Source organism: Triturus cristatus, chromosome 2_1, assembly GCF_964204655.1.
Source record: "Triturus cristatus chromosome 2_1, aTriCri1.1, whole genome shotgun sequence".
NCBI classification, from domain to species: Eukaryota; Metazoa; Chordata; class Amphibia; order Caudata; family Salamandridae; genus Triturus; species Triturus cristatus.
Genome location: NC_140581.1, coordinates 1,110,170,589 through 1,110,186,221, shown reverse-complemented (window position 1 = coordinate 1,110,186,221; position 15,633 = coordinate 1,110,170,589).

Here is a 15,633-nt window from a genome sequence, read left to right as displayed (position 1 = left end):
CACTCACTGAGAAGTGGTACAGCACTTCTCTGCCCCACTGCTTGGCCAGTGCTGAATTCTTAAACCCACCAGTGGGTGCATTGCCTTCATCACTAAAACAAACAAGTGAATAATACTTGCTTTTGATAAGGTCTTACTCATTTTAGTGTGCTGGCATTGGGGATGAGGTGATAAACTGGCTTCTGATGTCCTCTGCCATCTTAGCACTAAGTAGGGGAGACTTACATTTGGAATTGTTCTTGTCAAAATAATTTGCAGTCATGATCTCATAGCTTCTGCTATTAGTAGAGTTGATGTCCCTATGCCCCTTCCCTTCACTGCATCAACTGTTTTTTTGAGATTACCTTTCTTCAGCAGCTCATTGACTTGAACAGCGGCTACTTATAAAGCTCACTTTTTCTTACCACCGCCTTTTTCTTGGAATATATTTGTAGGAAAGTGGGTTTCTGTTGCAGTAATCTCCCCCCACTTTTTGCCTGCTTTCTGATGCACTTTGATGGAGTGTGCCCTGGGTCCCTGGCAATCAGGTTCCCAGGGCCTGTGTTCTTTCCCTAACCTGTACTATTGTTTCCATAATTTGGCACAACCCAGGACAACCTGTAAGTCCCTTGTAAGGGGTACCTACGGTAGCAAGTGAAAGGCCTCTGAGGGCTGCACCATGTAATATGCCACCCAAAAAGACCTCTCACACAAACATCCCCCTCTGCTATTGCAGCCAGCGTGTTGTGGTGCAGCTAAACGTGAAGAGTCAACATGGCACACATCCCTGTGTGTCATGCCTGCCCAGCACTGCATGAAGCTGAGGTAAGTCACCCTTAAGGCAGGGTGCCCTATACCTTATGTGAGGACCCATCTGCATGAGCGGACAGGTCCATATATTAATTAAGGCCATTCTTAGATATTATAAGTGCCCAGTAAAGCCATTCTGAGTACATGGTCTTTAAACGTGTCATTACGAGTTTCCTACCACCATAATGGCTGTACTCAATCCAGGGATGTTTGGTATGAAATATCTCAGAATAATAAACCTGCACTGATTCCAGTGTCAGATTTATAACCGCATGCACTCAGGGGTCCCTTCTAGAAGGAACCCCTGAACCAACCCAACCGCTGGTGGGTACCTGACTTGTGATCGCTAGCCTGCCACCACAAGACAGGTTTCTGGACCCCTGAGGTAGGAGCTTTCACTCCCTGGGTCCAGAAACAAAGCCTTTCCTGGGCAGAGGTGTTCACACCTCCCCCAGGCCAGAAAGAGCCATCTGTGGCAGGGGAGCTTCAAAGGCCTTGACGCCTTTGCAACGAGACACCTAGCCTTTCCTGCTTTCAGGAGCAGGCCTCCTTCCTGTCTCACCCCCCTTTTCAGCGGGGAGACAGGCAGGAAAATCTGGACGACCAGAAGGTACGCCGACCTTTGCCAACCCCACCCCTCAGCTGGGAGAGGCGAGGTGACGTCCACTCCTCAGTGCTTGCCATCTTGCTGCGGGGCCTCCGCCACGTGGAGGACTCTCTGCACTTGGGGCAAAATCCCCACAATGTGGAGATTCCACCTCGCGTGCAGAGATTACCCCACAACTGAGGGGTGTCTGCCACCAGTGTGGAGGCCCTTTGTGAATCAGACCCAAAACGTTTTCATTCAACCCGCATTCCACTTTGCACCACGACCAGACTCACTCTCTCTTTATCTCAAACCTGCAGGGTCTTTTCCATTCCTGCTTTCTTCCTTTGTCACTGCTTTTCCTTCTTTCTCTACCTCCTTCGTTCCCCCGTTAGTGTTGTTCTCTCTCCAGGTCTGGATCACAATTTGATGAGAAAAATCAAGTAGCTGTCCCCAAAAATCAATGCCGGTTGAATCCACCTACAACCACCGCTAAAATTAAGCTGTGTTTCCAGTGGAAAGGCTGTTGTAGTCTCGTGGAGGTGCCTGGTAATGAATTTCAAAGTCCATTGAGTATTTGCATTTCACGTTACACAAGTATCCCATTAAACTCAAATGTGAAAATAGATCTGTAATAAACACCCTGTTGTACCAATGCGAACTGACTTAGAACTGTGAGAAACATGTGAAGCTAGTGCTTTTCCAAACATGTTATTGTAAATGGGTTGCTTTCGATGGAATGAAAGACCCATGGCAACAGCAAGAGTTATCGTGGTTCATTTGTGCCCACTACTGAGGAAAGTCAAAGGTTTAAAGTCCACAAGAAGGGCTCGAAATCGGTTTTTCATGGTAGCTCTCCGCCTGTCAGCACACATACTGCTTCGCAGGTGCGAGCTGGGCTCTTAGTAGCAGCCTGTCTATCTCGTTACTCGATGCCTGCCATCTGCCAAGGATTCTGAGCCCTGCCGCCACCTGCCCGCATCATGTCGCGGTGACGTGGAGCTGCCGCTGAGGTCTCGTACTCTGTTTTGATATGGAGTTGATGCGTGACGTTATATAAAATGGAAGACATCCAACGCAGATGGGCTCTGGCTGTCCAGAGTAATCTGCTTGTTGTCATACTCGCTGACATGCTATAAATCCTTTTGGGGTTTGTTCCCCCCTCTTGTTGCCATTAAACCTTTCAGCACTCCAGGGGCTGAGGGCTATTCTACATCAGTGGCGTCACGGAAAATGGCGAAGCGCCGTTAAAATATGAGGCGGAAGGCACACGAGATTCCAGCATCTCACAATTACACATTAAGATTAGGCTGCAAGGGGACTTCCATTTGGCTGCAGCGGCCCCCATTAGTCCCGTGAACTGTATGATCCTTTCAGTGTTATATTCCCATTCTACCTTTAAAGATGTAGGTCGACTGTGCAGCTATACATACCTTGGAGCACCCCCGTCTGTGGTGTCCAGGGTGCAACATTACAAAACATCAGTGGATTGTTATTCTTGGTTAAACATTATCCGATTACTTACTGGTACTCTTCATTATTCCAAGTCTAAATCTTCCCAGTCTCAGTCCTAACAAAGTGACATGTGCTCGACAGTGGCATAACACAAGCCTCCGCAAAGCTCCAGGGGGCCCCCTCAGCACTGCACTTCGGCCGGAGAGCTCTTGATAGAGTCTGGAGGGGGCCCCTCCACGTACTTTGCAGGGGGCCCCCTCAATTATCGTTACACCACTGGTGCTCGACCCTAAGGCACATTGACTAAACTAGCTCGTTAAAAGTCAAACCTGACTTTGCAGCAGTGTTCACATTTTTTCCATGTAAACTCTGTCTGTCTCTGGTGGCCCATGCTGGTTTTCTGGTGCTGCACTAACCCTCTGCTTTTGGGCTGCTTCTGCTGTCCACGTTTGGGAGGCGCGGAGTGTTTCAGAGGTTTGGTGTGGTCATCCTTCTCCAGGAGGTGCTGGCCCTCGGTTCTCGTCTGCTGGCTTCCCTCCAGTTGAGTAAGGGGTGGTTTGCGAGTCTCATTCTGGCTTTGTGAGTGGTCCTGGGTCCCTATCTTGGACTGTGCCATCTAAGACTTGGTCTCCCTTTCTGGTTTGTTGATTTTCAGGTCAGTGCAAGGCCTTCTTTGTCCTAGGCCCTCTGTTGTGCGCTTCTCTTTCCCAGTCTCGTGTTCCTCTTCTTTGGGCACGAGTTGTTCATGCTGTACTCTGTGACTTGCTCTTGTCCTGTTGTGGGATCTGCTTTCCACTTGGTTACAACCTCACTTTATAAGACTGGGATGAGGAAGACGGATGGAGAGGTAAAGTCCAAACTTACCACTGAAGGTCATTACTCCGAGTCCAGGTCTGCTTCATCGCAGTCCTCGCTTCCCTCCATCCTTGTCTTCATATACAGGTCCCGACCATGGGGGAGGGGGAGGCCGCTTTGATATTTATCAAGAAGAAGAAGGGCCACTGGTTCCTTCATAGGAGCAAAAAGAGGGAGGGCCATCTTTATGGGCAGGATAATGAGAGACAATGTCATTTCTTAATGTGCTGGGTTATGCATGTTGTCTCATGGTCTAGCCAAACCTCTCTGTGTCAGCACCGGGATGAGGAAGACAGAAAAGGATGTAATGCTCTATTACAAGCCTGCTGTGCAGTAGTACATGTGAGCATGTCTGCTCAGATGGGAAAGCCTTAGAAAGTTAGGAAACACTTACCGCTCCTTTCTGGTATATTTACACATGCGTATAAGTACAATTTGTACATATAAACATGCAGGAATGATAAAACATGACTACATGGAATTAATAACATATTTCTACGACTATTCGTGGAAATCTGTGACTACTGTAGATTCCACTGAGGTGTTGTGTGAATCCTTCATGAATTCTACGGTAGTTAAAAATTTACTTTAATGAAGGAAGAAACCCATGGAATTAATTCAGACAATTGTATTGTGACACAGGTCACAAGGAAATCATTCAAAATCAAACATCTACAAACATGGTTGCAGAGCTCTCCATAAGCACAGGCTGCATGTATATAGCTATTCAGGGACAACTCCCATATTGCCGCCCAGTAGACACACATCCACAAACAAATTACCCAGATCAGACAGGCCAACAGCAGATCAGACAGGCCAAAATATGCAATTGAGCCACTCATAGAGCTCAATGACACGAACATGCACACAGAAGCAGAGAGAAACACACACAGTCACATAATGACATAGTCAGAAACTGAGGGTAGCAGATATGAAGAGAGCAGCTATGTGCACCGGCAGTCATTATTCCTCACTCTAATGGGACAGGATAAAGAAACACATAAATACATCAAATAATGTTTTTTCCACAAAGAGGCGCACACCCTACAGTCCCATTGTCAGTGTAACCTACCCGCGATAAGAGAAATAGCTGTATTCAGTGACCAGCGTTGGACACATCATAGTGCTATTTTTTGGTCCTGTTATCCTTTCATTCCCTCCCTTCCTATCGTTGTCATTAATGCCTGTTGCTTTTTGTCCGTGTTGCCCACCCCCACTGCCATAGGGAAAAAAAAGATATGACGCGCCCAGTGATCATAGCGCTTTAGCGCTTTTTAAAATAACTTTTAGTAATGTTGCATGGAAGCCTTACTGATCTCTAACATGGATATACTAGATGAGCAAATCCACTAGCTCTTGCACGGGCAAGAACTATTGGCTTTGCCAATGCTTGTCCTACATTTATGTTGAAATAATAACCTTTCCCCGGGAAGCGGTATAGGCGCTAGAAATACAGGGTGACCTCCAAAATAACTGTGCTGGAGTTAAGAAGGTAAAAGAGCAAAAATATACCTTTACATTTCATTTTTTTATCTTGTCGCTGAGGTCAATGTCAGGCAATACCATCTAAAAAATTGCTGCATAATCTTTTAACACGGAGAAGGATGTTTATTTTTCTTTCTCTGACTGCAGAGCGAGAGGATTTTTGAAAGTTCATAGGGTGCCATTTTTTTTGCTAACACAAGAAAACGTAATACCTTTACATGAACTGTAGAAATATTTCATAATTGGAAATAAGAAAGGACAAATGATGAAGCTCTATTGTAATGATGAAGTGTGATGGAAGAATTTAATAGGATCAAAAAATGACACTTGGGGATGGGCAAAAGATAAATTTTCTCTGGAACCAAAGGCGTAGCTTCCATTGGTGCAGCATGTGCTGTAGCACAGAGGTCTGGTGGGCTCACGGAATCCAAATTATTGCTGTTGGGGGTCATTTCCTTCCTTGCACAAGGGCCCATGGCTTACTGGCTACACCACTGAACTGGGGCCAAGGGCCTGTTTCTTTCCTTGTACTTAGACGTATAACACACTGGCTATGCCACTGGCTGGAACCCGATTCCACACATCATCCTTGGTGCGCTGTATTGTTTTCTCAGTAAAACTGCATCTCTGTGCAAATTTAGTGATCATGTCAATGGAAAATATGCTGGCTCTAAATCACAGTGCGCTACTGCACTATGTACCTCCAGTTACCGTTGCCACTTTCATGCTGGATGTAGATCATTGGCTACACTTGTTCTTTGTGTGATGCTTGGATTTTTCACAATCCCTATGACTTCTAAGATGTAACATTAATAGCAGCATCCCCTCCCTGAAAATTGTTCCTGCATCATGTTTCTTCGTCAAGTTGCCCACCACTGACTGTAGAATTGTATCTGTTATCACTCACGCCATGAAAATCTTGATTGCTGGTAAATGTTTCCTTGTGATCCAGCATTTTCTAGGCCCACACTTTACTGACTCTAGGTCCTCGAATCAACCTTTTTGGTCGCACTGAGGGAAAAGGGAGATAGCATTCAGTAACTTCATTCTTATTCATTATACAGTAAATCCTGTTTGGCTACACAATGAGGACCAGGAATCAGTACCCAAGCTTAAGAATGTTTATTACAAATTAGTAATCACATTCAAATAGATCACTCTCAATACCATGCTATAAAGACACATTATTACACATGAGAGACCAAGCCTCCTAAAGAAATTGAGGCAGGCCAGAAGTAAATAGTCAAGCAATTCGGTGGCGGGGATGCAGAACAACAACACCAGTATCTGATGTCCAGAAAACAATCTTAAGTTCTCCTGTATATACCTTAACAATCTAAATATCTCAAGCACAGTCTAAAGGATAAGGATGGCTCACTTAATCTAAAGAGTCTCAGAAATCATTGAGTTCCATATAGGAAACAGGGACGGGGTAAGGTAAATTAAGTAGAACATGTGTGAGCATCTCAGATGCTCCATCAAGAGTCTTCAGTGGGTCAAGAATAAGTGTTAGCCTAAGCCACATTTAGGCCAGAATCCAAAGGAAGCATAGCTAAACCTCCCAAAGTCTGATCAAGGTGGGAAATCATGGAAAGGGCCTGCAAGGGGTCCAAGGAGCAGTTCTGCATAGAGTCTGCAGAAAGGGAAGTTCAGCGAAGAAGTCCTTAAAAAGTACAGCAAAGCTCCTGAGAGTTTCTCCAAAGATGTCTGGGACAGTTCTCCTGAAGTCAGCCAGGGTGAACGGTATATTATAATCCATAAAGTCTGGGGGTGACACCCCATTAGTCACACCATCATAGAAAGACGATTATCTATGTTTGTTCACATATTGCACTCCAACATTTGCTAAAGGTCCCACGCTATACATTGGAACGATATCTTCTTCTCACACTTAGATCAGGAAAGAATAGTCCTTTTATTAGTGCTCTGGCTTCCCATGTGCTTTCGTCAAGGTCTGCTTCTCAGGCTATGTATCTACCTCTAGTACAAAAATGGATCTATTCTAAACTAACAATGCGTGTGAATACCTGCATGAAAGCCACTTTAGCAAAAACTAGAATACAGAAATGTATGAAATGCATCATGGTGACATACAGGGATACATGATTATGCTAAGTTAATCATTCACTTTAAAGGCGCACATCTAATGTGAGTGTGCACAATTAAACATATACACATCTAAGTTCTTTAGGACATTTAGTTAATTTTGGATAAGGCATTCAGTGAATAATCAAATTACTCAAAGGTAATTATGGCTGAGAACTACATTTGAATAAACATACATGTAATATAACAATAATGCATACATTACATAACTTTTGTTGTTTCAATTGAAATGACATTCAACACCTGTGAGAGTAATTCTGAACTAATATTCAAATCACAAAATGCTATTCAGACAAGATTGCACATTAGGAATCATGAGTCATGTATTAGTGGTAAAGCACAATAACGTGAAGATGGTTTTAGAATGCTTGTACATTTAGCTGTTAATGGCCACCACTTTATTAAGCATACACTAAACGATTATTTCTATGTCGTTTAAATCATAAACGTCTGCAAATGAAAGATGCAAATAATATTTCAATTAACATAGTTGAACACATAGTTGTGAATAAATTCTCAAGTTCTACAATATATGCACTCTTTAATAGAAATGTCAGCAAAGTTTTTCATTAATCATTGTGTCACATAAGAAATGTGTGTTAAGTGCATGTTCATTGTATGTGTCCGTGAACATTCTGGTGATGTAATGTGTATGTATGTGATGTGGATGTGATGCGTATGTTTGTATGTGTATGTGCAGCTGGTGATGTGCTGTGTATGTGTCCATGAATGAACATTCTAGTGATGAACATTCTGGCAATGTGTAAAGAGTTGGCAACTTTGTGCTGCACCACTAGTAGCCCCAGCCCTAACCCCTACTGTAAACCTGCCTCTTCACCCTGCCCCTGAGGTGATATGTTAATTCGATGAGTACCTGCACTTTTTTCCCACTTAAAGCACTGGTAATATTCTTAATCTTACAATCGTGTTAACCAATGTTTGCACCGTGGAATCCAACGACATCTTCAGTGCAAGATTATAGATCTGACACTGTGCAATTTTGCCTTGCTCATGTAATCCAGCTCTAAAAATGTTCACACAGCTCTCTCTTTGCAGTAATGACAGAACATTGAGGCATTAGAATCCAGTTAAAAACAGACGGCTTCAAAAAGGTACCTAGGGCTTTCAGAATGTATGATTTTCATATTAGCACAAAAAAGGTATTTGTCCCTAGTTTATGCTCATTACTTTACATTTTAAAATTTGTGGACTCAGTTACGACCAGCTAAAATCTGCATGTAAGTGCGTTCATCAACAAGAAGACAATTGTGTTCGGCTCTACATTGCTCTGGTGATCAAATGAACACATACACCAATTGCACCTTTTTCCAGCGGTGCCCACCCTTTAGAGTGGAGGAGCACTGTGCCCCTTCTGCCAGTGCAGCAAAAGTAAAAAATAAAATGGTAATAAAATGAATTACTTTTTTTTATTTTTCATTGCTTTCAGCCCACGCAGTGTTTGGGGGTGGGGCATGCTGCTGACTGGCAGCAGCGGAGTGGTGCTCACTCCACCAGTTTACACTGCGCAAGTCACTTTGGCCGGCTGTCTTGCGATGGCCACTCTGACATGCGCAGTGTAAACGTCTCCACCTAGCTGTCTCAGACAGCTAGGTGGAGAGCGGGCACAGGCCCTCCTGTTCCTGCTGGAGCATCAAGGCAGCCCGCTTCAGACAACGCAGTCCTCTGCAGCACGAGAGCAGCATCAGGATTTGCAGAAGGGGGTTGCCTGAGGCTCCATGAGGTGCCGTTGCGCTGATTTCAGAAAAAACAAGAAAACACGGAGAGCGAAACAAGGGTAGGTACATTTTACATTTTTTTTAAATTATTTTTTTATCCTCCTATTTGGTTTGTCTCTCAGTACCCCTGACGCCCATTCGGTGTTGAGCGTCACCGCCCACCACTGCCTTTTTCAGGACTGTTATCAAGTTTGAAATATTTAGGGTCTATTCACAAACGCATTTCAGAGTATGTAAAGTACTACTCCAATAGTAGTACTTTAAGTACTCACAATTGCAATTCACAAATCTTCGAACAAAGATCCCCTCCTATACTTTCCCTATTTCCTATTGCAGAGTTTTCTGCCATGAGTGTGAAGAACTCAGCATGCAAAGTTAGAAGTTTTAGTAGTAAACATGGGAGGGACAAGGGGGAGTGGTAGAAAAATGGGGAATATCTGCAACTGATTTGTGGAGTTAAGGCACAATCAAGGAGGTGGCTATAGAACATGCAAATAGTCAAAAACTACCACGAAAAGAAAGACAATAACTATTCACCAAAGATACACCTGCATCTATTCCAGTAGAGTTACTGATCAAACAAGCTCAAAGCTACTGCAGTTAAGCTTTAGTAACAGACACACACCACACATGGCCAATCACTGGTACTGCAAGCCACTTTTATAGATATCAGTAAAGACAGGGAATAACACTAACACCACAGATACAAAAATATGATTTATTGACGCTGAAGATAAATATAGGTGATGTTTTTCAAATCAGACACACCTAGTGTTAGATGCATTTTTTTTTTATATAAATCTACAGACATAAGATAAAATGGTCACTGTGTTGTAACATACATAAATGTACTATTACAAGTAACAGCCATGGATGTTTACATAAAACAGATGCATGCTGCATCAATTAACGTTTTTTGATCTTCTGATCCTACTTTTGTCCCTTTTTGCCATCATAAGTGAATTGCTAGGATGACAGGGTTTTTGTAGTATTTCTAAGGATACAATATTCTTAGGAAATAATTCACCTTATAAGTCATACCTAATGTTTTTAGTGAAACATAAAGACACTCATGTGATTGTTTTCTACCTTTGGAAAGCATTGCCACCCACAGTTAAAAGTGTCAACTTGTTTTCAACGGCCTCCATGGTTATGTGACATTTTCATTCATTGCCACATTTTATATGATTACTTAGAAAGCAGTTTTTTTTGCATGTAGTAGTGGAAATATACACTCATGATTTTTTTTTCATTTCCCTTTGGCATTAGTGGCAAGCTAAGAAGCAAGAGTGACAGAAAAGGGCCATGGGTAACAAAGAAGAAAATCATTGGCTACCAGGAAGGCACAGGGGAAGACCCCATCACCAACAAAGAAGAGGAGGGAGCATCCACCAGCAGAGTAAACCTGCCCAGAGAGCAGATCATAAACCAAGAGACTCTAGGTGCAGGGTAAGGAGACAACTCAAAGTGTGGTCAATCTGGACACCACAGGCTAGGAGGAGTTAAGCAATGAGGCTCCTCTTGGCTGACATGAGCTAAAGTTTGTTGTGTCCCAGGAGAAAGATCCTCTTTCTTCGGGTCTGTAGCCACAACCTCCACCACTCAAGAGTCCCTCTCAACAATGGGACCTCCAGTTCATCCCTTGCTCCTTCTACTCCAAGTCAAATGATCAGCCTGTAAGACGAGTGGGCTTTAATGAGATTGACACCTGACACACTTGAGCCCTCACTTGGTGTGCTCCCTCGCCCCATGAGCATGCGACGATGGCTCTTTCCAGGAGGATATGGAGCAGGTGATTGCTGGCCAGTAGCAAATCTCAGTGTTGGCAGCGGAGGTGAAGACACACAGAGAAGCAAATGCTGACTAGCACAGAGAGCTCTGTTGCCACCTGCCCCCTTGGACTGCAGCCAAATCCACAAAATGTGTGTCGCAACCGTTCCCTAACAGTGCTGTTGTGCCACTCATCATGTCTTCCACCTCACTTCCTAAACAAACCAGAGTGTGTGAAGATCCTCAGTTGATATCCGTTCCCACCCGCATTCCCAAGTGCCTGTTTTAATCTCTTCCACAACGGAGGGGCTATCTCTCAGCCATGGTACTACTGGCTTAACCAATCGTCTGCACTTTCGTATGCATGCAGGAAATAGCCACATTACTAGATCTACAATGGAGTGTGGCTTAGTGAACAATGTTTGCAATAGCTTATACTCTACCTTCTGCAACAACATGTAAGGTTCCTAAAATATTTAAGTGTTCACTCTTCACTCTCTAAGTCAAAATGACCCAACATAATGGCTGTCTATTACTTTGTGATTTGAGCATGTCAGTTGTTTCTAACCATGCGCCAAAGTTCTATACATTAAAAGGTTTTGGTGGCCCTTTGGACACATTTTTAACATACATTTTTGGGTGTTTTTGACTTACAGAATAAGGAGTGAATTCTAAGATTTTTTTGGGGACCTTATGCTTTATTGCAGGAGGTGGAGGATGAGCTATTGCAAAAAAATTTCACTAAGCGCCATTCCATACTAGACCTAGGAAGAGTGCTTTTTCCCTGCATGCATAGGAAGGTACATGCCTAGGAAGGTGCCGTTGATGACAGGTTTAGCCAGTTGGTAGCACAATCAGATAAAAAAGTAATTATACCATCACTAGAATTATGTCAATATCGCTCAATTTTCTTTCATGACACAATAGCAAAAATCCAGGAAGTTCCCCCTCATATTTCACCAAGAGGCCCCTTGACTGATTTACATCATCCTCCATCTTCCCATTTGGTTCTACTATCTCTCTTTAGAACCCTCTCTCCTGAAAAATATATTTCTCTTAATAAATCTGGGTCCCCTTCTGATCCCGGCCTCCACAAATCTTCTTGCTCAGCTGGGATATTTTTGGCCCTTCTTTACAGGATATTTGTATTCTCTCCCTGGAGTCTGGGAGAATTCTGGATGCATGGAAACATGTTTTAGTCATGCTGCTCCAGAAGTTTGATAATAAGCACTTTCCATATCTTGAATCTACTAAGCTTCTAGTTCAGTCACAGTCAGGTTTCCAACTGCTGCATTCCCCCGAATCTGACCTTCTTGCAGTCACAGAAACTCTTAGACACAATCTGCCCACCCTGATCCTCATAGATAGGATGGCTGCTTTTCACATGGTCTCTAAATCCACACTTATCTCCATCTAGTTTTCATAATATTGAAATCTGTAGGTTTGCCCTAACATGGTACCTTTTATTTGTTTCAGATCTTGGGGGTGGGGAAAATCTCATAATGTGAAAGGGTTAGTAACTGAAGTTAATGGTTCACAATGGAATTTAGCGGTCACTCATAATGAGGGACCAAGGCTTACATTTAGGCAAAGAAGCTGTCAGGAGGGGCACTGACAGTGTGCCACCTAAAAGGTGGCACACTTTCAATGTGTCCCCTGATAGCAGCCCTCTGGAGGGGGTAAATGGGTTCCTATGGACCCCCCAGCCATCCCCTTGTAGGCGGGTGCAGCCACTCACTTCACCTGCCTGCAAGGGGATCTCCAGTCCCCCTTTAAAGTGCAGACAGATTGCCGCCTGCACAGTAAAAACAAGGAGCGGCTGCTTCAAAACTGCTCTGTTTTCACTTGAATGTGCTGCCCTCAGGGCAGCACGAGTTTGCAGCTGTTCTGGGGGCAGTTCATTTTATGTGATTGGGTCAACTTTCTCTATTTGCGACCGGTGCACCTGTTTTAAGGTGCATCGTGCACAAACAGGGAAAGTTTGCCCTATGTATATTAGGGCCCCTGAAGAACCCATGCACCAGGAGAATCCAGGCACCAGAAAAGCCCACACACTAAAACAAATGATGCACCAGAAGACCCATGCATCTGAAGAGCTCAGATATCAGAAGAGCCCATGTACAAGATGAGCGCTGGCACCTACTAGTGCACCAAAAAAGCACCCAGCACCAGAAAAGCCTAGGCAACAGTCGATCCTTATTAGCATATGTGTCCATGCACCAGAAGAGTTCAGAAACGAAAGGAGCACACACACCAAAACAACCCAGGCAGCAGATGAGTTCATACACCAGAGAAGCTCTGGAACCAGAAGAGCACACACACCAAAAGAACCCAGGCAGGATAACAGTCCATGCACTGAAACAGCTCAGGCACCAGAAGGGTTCAGGCCGCAGAAGAGCCCATTCACCAGAAGAGCCTAGGAACCAAAGAACCCAGGTATCACAAGAGCCCCCAGACCAAAAGAGACAGATGACCAGAAGAGACCAAGCAAAAGATGGTCCAAGGCTCTATAAGAGCCCAAGTGCCAGAATAGCTCATGCACCATCAAAGCCATGCAGCTAAAGAATTCAGTCATCAGAAGAGCCCATGTTCCAGAACAGCCCTTGTACCAGACGGCTTAGGTGCTAAAAGAGCCCAGACTTCAGAAAAGTCCAGGAACTAAAAGGCCCAGACGACACCAGGCACCAAAACATCCCTTGCTCCAGAAAAGTCCATGCGCCAGAAGACCCAGGCATCAGAAGAGACCATGCACCAGAAGAGACCCCAACCAAAGTAGGCACTAGAAGAGCCTACACACTAGTAGGGCCCTTACACCAGAAAGGCCAGGTCACCAGAACAGCCCAAGTTCCAGAAAAAAATGTAAGAGCACAGGATCCTACCACGAGAAGAGCCCAGGCACCAAGAAACCTAAAGCAACACTAAAGCCCATGCACTAGAAGGGTCCAGGCATTAGAAGAATGCATGGTCCAGATTGGTCAAAGCACCAAAACAGCCCATGCTCCAGAAGTGCATTAAGCCCATTGAGAGCCCAGTAAACAAAATAGTCCATGTACCGTAATAGCACCAGTAGAAGCCAGGCAGACGCAGAGCAGCATGTCATGGTCAAGGAGAGTAATGTAAGTAATGTAGTAAGTTTCTTTTATTTGCATGAGTTAATTAAAACCATTGCATAACAATATTATCAAAAAAATAAAAGAAAACAAAACACATTGCTTAAATCTTCAACTAGATTTAAAAATCAGGTGCTCTGGAAACCATTTAAAAGAGAAAACTTTGTTTAAAACCTTACAATTGGTCCTAGCATTAAGGTTTGTTAATAGGTGGTGATGATACAACATGGATTTAACACAGCAAAAATGCCCATAGCTCACAGGTTCTTCCCCAATGAACATATCACAAATTAGCATTCCGTCAGTTTCCATTACTCAACCCTGTCCCTTTACCACCACATATCTGGTCAGGGAGAGAGACATCCTTTCTCTCTTTGGGAAAGATAGGTGGGAAAGAGGGGACCTCTGAGGTGTTTTTGTGAGCGTATTGCGGGGTTGGCATGCTGGAAGGAATACAAAAAAATGGGAGAGGTTCTTGTGTTAACAAAATCTTGTCGAATTGACAGATTGTATTACAGTGGGAACACTTATAAATTGTGAGGCGTAACAGAGAATGTCAGTCTGATTGGGAACTAGGGGATCATAAAGACACTCACTCTAGAGTGACTGTGCAGGGCAAGAAAAAGACCCCAACTGGTTGGAGGGCATGCTGTCACGTGGTTGACAGCTACACTAACAAAAAGATTTAAAAGGGACATTTTTTTTAACTGTATAACTAAACATTGTTTAGATAGCTGGACAATTGTTTTTTTTGCGTAAATGCATGTTTTTACACACATTTTCGTTAAAAGCAATGAATAAAAAGAGTGTACCAAAAACATAATAATCGAGGGAAACTCCAGCCTTCTCCTTACACTCGACTGGAACCCATTTAGCGTTACTAATTATGATACGCCTGTGCTCCCGAGTGTGCATTTTTAATAACGCAGCGCGAGGCGAAGGTCTCACCTTATTTACATGAAAATAGGAAGAAAAAAATGTAAGTCGTGATCAGAACTTATATCAAACGAGGAAATGTTAATGAGAGCGGCCCCTCAAACAAAAGACACGGCGTCTTTGAGCGACATCCGAGCGTGTTTGTGATTCCATTTTTCACACCTGCGCTTAAAGGGTGACCGCGGGAGCAGGAAAGTGCGATCAGAAAACAGAATGAAAGCGAAGCAACAGCGCCTCGGGTTAATGAAATACGTGGCAAAGATTGCGCGCGAACACGCGTGAGGAAATTAAGGGCCCGCTCCTGGGTTTTTAAAGTGCGAGTTTAGGAGTCCTCCATTGCGGTTTCGTTTGAAGCAATAATAATCCTGCAATGGAAGAAGATTACATTAGGGAGAATAAAAAGTCCTTCACATTCGGGCACATGGGGGCATATTATCAAGCCAGGCGATAACATTATCGCCGCTTTAGCGGCAGAAAACTGCCGCTAAAACGGCGATAATGGGCTTGATAATAGGCTCTATGGAATTCCAATTGAAGCCCATGTTAAATGTGAAGGACATCTAACCTGGGCTTCAATTGGAATTCCATGGAGTATATTATCAAGCCCATTATCGCCGTTTTAGCGGCAGTTTTCTGCCGCTAAAGCGGCGATAATTTTATCGCCTGTCTTGATAATATGCCCCTTGGTCATCTGAAGAACGAGACTGTCTGCTCTCCGTGGCGTATTACTTCACACGGTTGCCAGTTCTCAGGCCGTCTTTGGTTTTGGCAATCTTTGTTTTTCTGTTGAGTGAATATCTGCTAT